The sequence below is a fragment of the Periplaneta americana genome, chromosome 8, assembly GCF_040183065.1.
Source record: "Periplaneta americana isolate PAMFEO1 chromosome 8, P.americana_PAMFEO1_priV1, whole genome shotgun sequence".
Classification (NCBI taxonomy): domain Eukaryota; kingdom Metazoa; phylum Arthropoda; class Insecta; order Blattodea; family Blattidae; genus Periplaneta; species Periplaneta americana.
Window position 1 is genome coordinate 5421501 of NC_091124.1, and position 6000 is coordinate 5427500.

At 33.9% G+C, this 6000-nt stretch overlaps 2 protein-coding genes across 4 annotated transcripts in view; both read left to right on the forward strand.

The window, feature by feature from the left end:
* Window positions 1-6000, forward strand: part of Nca (neurocalcin homolog) — a 540761-nt gene that overhangs the window by 369575 nt on the left and 165186 nt on the right. The window lies entirely within an intron of this gene.
* The window catches only part of LOC138704424 (neuronal calcium sensor 2), a 227896-nt gene that overhangs the window by 76366 nt on the left and 145530 nt on the right, over window positions 1-6000 (forward strand). The window contains exon 1 of one of the 3 annotated variants that reach the window (XM_069832285.1): window positions 3426-3581. The exons of the other annotated variants lie outside the window; for them this stretch is intronic. The gene's annotated coding sequence lies outside the window, so the exon portion shown is untranslated. Of the gene's footprint in view, window positions 1-3425; window positions 3582-6000 lie in introns of those variants that run through there. 3 annotated transcript variants of the gene reach the window in all.

A 6000-nucleotide genomic window follows, 5' to 3' on the forward strand; every position in this document is an offset into this window, starting at 1 on the left:
ATTATTACTATTATTATTATTATTACTATTATTACTATTATTATTACTACTATTATTATTATTACTATTATTATTATTACTATTATTATTATTACTACTATTATTATTATTATTACTATTATTATTTCTATTATTATTATTATTACTATTATTATTATTACTATTATTATTATTACTACTACTATTATTATTATTATTATTATTATTATTATTATTATTATTATTATTATTACTATTAGTATTATTATTACTATTATTATTACTACTATTATTATTATTACTATTATTATTATTACTATTATTATTATTACTATTATTATTATTATTACTATTATTATTATTACTATTATCTCATCTCATCTCATTGCCATTTTCTATCATTCATTCTCATCATCATTTGTTGTTTTGTTTCGTTTTGTACCTATGCTAAACTGTAATTGGACTTGTGCTGTTGTTTCGCACATTAATATTCTAAATAAATAAATAAATAAATAAATTATTATTATTATTACTATTATTATTATTACTATTATTATTACTATTATTATTATTATTATTATTACTACTACTATTATTATTATTATTAGTATTACTACTATTATTATTAGTATTATTACTGTTATTATTATTATTACTACTATTATTATTAGTATCATCATTATTACTACTATTATTATTATTATTACTACTATTATTATTATTACTATTATTATTATTATTATTATTATTATTATTATTATTATTATTATTATTATTATTATTATTATTATTATTATTATTCATAAGGTCAATACCACAACCTTCTGATTGTTTTTACTTTTTTTTTCATTTGGCCTGATACTGGTCCGTAGAATTACAATGTATATGATTATGTCTCGTGAAGAGAATATTGTATGAAATGAAAATATAAAAATTGGAAATTTATCTTTTGAAGACGTGGAGAAGTTCAAATATCTTGGAGCAACAGTAACAAATATAAATGATATTCGGGAGGACATTAAACACAGAATAAATATGGGAAATGCCTGTTATTATTCGGTTGAGAAGCTTTTATCATCCAGTCTGCTGTCAAAAAATCTGAAAGTTATAATTTATAAAACAGTTATGTTACCGGTTGTTCTGTATAGTTGTGAAACTTGGACTCACTTTGAGAGAGGTACATAGGTTAAGGGTGTTTGAGAATAAGGTGGTTAGGAAAATATTTGGGGCTAAGAGGGATGAAGTTACAGGAGAATGGAGAAAGTTACACAACACAGAACTGCACGCATTGTATTCTTCACGTGACATAATTGGGAATATTAAATCCAGACGTTTGAGATGGGCAGGGCATGTAGCATGTACGGGCGAATCCAGAAATGCACATAGAGTGTTAGTTGGGAGGCCGGACGGAGAAAGACCTGTAAGGAGGCCGAGACGTAGATGGGAAGATAATATTAAAATGGATTTGAGGGAGGTGGGATATGATGATAGAGAATGGATTAATCTTGCTTAGGAGAGGGACCGATGGCGGGCTTATGTGAGGGCGGCAATGAACCTTAGGGTTCCTTAAAAGCCAGTAAGTAAGTACTGGTCCGTAGAATTACACTCAGGTGTGTGAACAGCCTTGTCAATTCAATGCAATACATTGTTAAAACTTTCGCAGCTTAGTTTGTGCCATAGCGCTATGAAATTTGGGCTTAATGCATACAGCATGTGAAGCGTGTATGATGGCTACAACGAAGTAATTGCCTATCAGGATATTTTCTATGATGCTTGGGTTAGTTTATATAATTTTTTAAAATAATTTTCCCTGCAACAATAATTTTGTCATAATTAAAGAATACACCAGCTATGAAGATTTGCCTGACAATGAAATAAAGCATACCCATCGGTTAGTTTCTGAGATATGGACAGACGAATTCTTTAAAAAAAAACAAAAAAACAAAAAAACAAAAAACAACTGTCGGAAAATGAAACGTAAGGTTTAGCATAATAAAGAAAAGTAGCGTGGTAGGCTACCATGGCATATAATAATTTTATTTTGGTGCACTTCATCATGGAATTTCGAAATAACATTTTGAAAACCTCATCTTGAAACTTGAAAGAATAAAATAAAAATAAAATTAAACAATATAATTGATTACCATTTTCGGAAAATGGAGAGTGATGTTTTGGGTGATAAAGAAGAGGTTGTGGCACTACGGAATTTTGGTAATTATTTTGAGGCACTTCTCGGTGGAATTTCGAAGTAAGGTTTTGGCAACCTATTCTTTGAACATTAGAGAATGAAACGAAAGTAACATTTAAAAATATAATTTTTTACAATTTTCAGGCAATAGAGCGTAACCCCAAAGTTTAAGACTATGAATTAGAGTAGCATAGCATCATTCATTCATTCATTCATTCATTCATTCATTCATTCATTCATTCATTCATTCATTCATTCATTCATTCATTCATTCTATTCCATAGATCTTACATGAGCAATGAAGCTTTAAGGTGTGGAACAAGTAAAAAATTTACAATATTACAATTACAATTTTTACAGATTTTTATAGTTTTACAATTTAGTAATTTTCTACAATTTTTACAATTTTGTGCAATTTTTTTACAATATTTTGGCGAGTTGTAGTGAGATGAGATGAGGTCCGAGTATTCGCCAAAAGATTACCCGGCATTTGCCTTTTGGTTGGGGAAAACCTCGGAAAAACCCAACCAGGTAATCAAATCAAATGAGTTGATGCCGAGGACTCGCTATAGACCATCCGGCTTCAGTCCCACGGCTGGGGAAAACCTCGGAAGAAACCATTCAATGAGATCAAAGGGGGATCCAACCCAAACCCGAACGCAGCTCCGGATCAGCAGCCCAGCGAGTCTGCCAACTGAGCTACATCGATGGCTCTACTGAAAATGTACAATACATAGCCAATCAGATTATAAAATTTACAAACGCAAGCGATCAGTCATCAGTTGAGCTATATGTATAATGCAAAACAAGTAAGTTAATTAAATTTAAGGCATAAACAATTCAATGAGTTCTGATATACAGAAATTGATAATACATATCATGCAAACTACTTCAAATTACAAACACAAACATTTAATACTTACTTACTGATGAAATGTTAAAATAAAATTGTTACAATAATCTTTAAACATCAGAGAATTAAAAAGTATAATTCTTGATCATTCTCATTGAGGTGCTAGGGGTTCATTATGGTTATTTTGAAGGCTGGTAGGCAGCGTCACTTTTCCCACATCCGTGACAGTTGAATGAGTCGTAGAACCGAACTCCTTGCTTGTCCCTGCCCAGGAAGTGCGTCACACTCATTGCTTTTATCCCTCCAGAAAGGAGCCGACTCACTCCTTGTCGAGTGGGACATTCCCCTTCCTGAGGTGACTAACAGACTCGGGTTAATCAAATAGTCGTAGTGTTATTTATTGCATTCACCACATTCTTAAGTACTCGCTGTGAACACAATGGTTATAACCCGCTTTACATAGACGGGTGGTGTGCAAGACAACTTCTGGCCTGCAGGACGTGGAAATCTTCATTTATCTGTTTTTCCATCTTGGCAACTCATCCTCATTAGGTACTTCGTGTAAGTAATGCTAGTGGAGTAATTAATATTTACAGGCTGTAAGGGGTGTACGTGCAAATATCTTGATGTTTAAGAAAAATACACGCGCTAAGTCTCACCATATTGTGCGTCACGTGTTTCCCGGTCTAAATTTATCGTACTATGAAACGCCTGCCAGTTAGACTATACGTACATCTTTCGATCGTATGCATGCCTTCTGCCTTAGTCAAGGATTTTTAGTTAACCTTGAAGGACGTTCACTCGCCTTTATTTGACGTAAAGGAAGATTTCTGTAATGTTGAATTACCTGATAGGCTATTCATTTAATGTACGGGGTAGCGGGAACTTTTGTCTCCAAAGATTTCTGATTCCCAATAGGTGGATGTTCGTTGCTGTACACCAAAGACTCCAGGATAATTAATTTTATATCCTGCAAGTATTAACGAGCCTAAAAACATCTCGGAATATGTATGGTAAGACTTTCCTGTGTTAAATTTCAACTTACCTCGTTGACATGTTTCGACCTATTTATGGGTCATCTTCAGAACTGGTCGTTGTTGGTCTTGGCGCCACTTGTTCTGTTTCCTGCGAGGGTGTGTTCCTGTGGTATAGTGTAGAGTCAAAGAGTGTGTGTGTTGAGATTTTCGTTGGGGTGTCTTTTTGTGTGTTACGTTGGTGCCGCCTCGATTGCAGCCAACAGTGCACGTACAATTAAACCGAACAGATTGCTGTTGACACGGAGTTGTATCGCCGCCCCTAGAACAAGTCAGAAATAGTCGGGCTACTAAGCCTACATACACACTTTGGAATAAACATAAATGCACCAGCGATATTGGAAGAAAAATTACAAAAAAAAAAGTATCCACTTGTACATTGGAAGTAGGTTAAAATAGTGCAAGCAAATATTTTTGAAGGTAAAGTTCTACAAAATGCGATACCTGCATGTTTTATTACCCGTCCATTCTGTTTCTGGAACGACAGTTGTTTGTACTAATACTCAGCGCGCCCCTGTTACGTCACCTGTGCAGTACGATCGCTCTCTTACTCTAGTCATAGACTTTGTCTTTCTCTTTCCCACAAAGTAACAACATAAGATCGAAACGCCACATACACAATGGTCACGTAATGTATGTGATGGCACGGAAGTTAACATTGGAAAAGGTCTGCATTGCTTCACTACACACGATCATCTTTCCAGTGTCACAGCAGATACTGTCGCTACAGGGACAGAGTTCAGCTCAAGTCATGCTTCTTGCAAAGGATTGATGTCATTGGATAACACATGGTTGATTGGTTTTGTGATGAATTGGTTGGTTGGTTAGTTTAGATTGGTTTTGTGGTTGATTGGTTTTGTGATGAATTGGTTGATTAGTTTAGATTAGTTTTGTGGTTGGTTGGTTAGTTTAGATTGGTTTTGTGGTTGATTGGTTTTGTGATGAATTGGTTGGTTAGTTTAGATTAGTTTTGTGGTTGGTTGGTTGGTTAGTTTAGATTGGTTTTGTGGTTGATTGGTTTCGTGATGAATTGATTGGTTAGTTTAGATTAGTTTTGTGGTTGGTTGGTTAGTTTAGATTGGTTTTGTGGTTGATTGGTTTTGTGATGAATTGGTTGGTTAGTTTAGATTAGTCTTGTGGTTGGTTGGTTAGTTTAGATTGGTTTTGTGGTTGATTGGTTTTGTGATGAATTGGTTGGTTAGTTTAGATTAGTTTTGTGGTTGGTTGGGTAGTTGAGATTGGTTTTTTGGTTCGTTGTGATTAGTTTTGTGATGGGGATTTGTGGCTGGATGGTTGGTTGGTTAGTTGAGATTGATTTTTTGTTTGGTTGGTTGGTTGGTTGAGATTGGTTTTTGGTTCGTTGTGATTGGGTTTGTGGTTGGTTAGTTGACATTGGTTTTTGGTTTGTTGGTTAGTTGAGATTGGTTCTTTGGTTCGTTGTGATTGGTTTTGTGGTTGGTTGGTTGGTTGAGATTGGTTTTTGGTTGGTAAGTTGGTTAGTTCATATTGGTTTTTTGGTTCGTTGTGATTGGTTTTGTGGTTGATTGGTTAGTTGGTATTGGTTTTTGGTTCGTTGTGATTGGTTTTGTGGTTGATTGGTTAGTTGGTATTGGTTTTTGGTTCGTTGTGATTGGTTTTGTGGTTAGTTGGTTTTTTGGTTGGTTAGTTGGTTAGTTCAGATTGGTTTTTGGGTTCGTTGTGGTTGGTTTTGTGGTGGATTGGTTAGTTGATATTGGTTTTTGGTTCGTTGTGATTGGTTTTGTGGTTGGTTGGTTGGTTAAGATTAGTTTTTTGGTTCGTTGTTATTAGTTTTGTGGTTGGTTTTGTTATTTTGGTTAGTTAAGATTGGTTTTCTGGTTTGGTTTCGAATTTTTAGGTGCTAAAAACCAGAAAAATATTTATTTTTTATGTGTTAAAAATCGGGATAATGTGACAAAAAGGAAAAA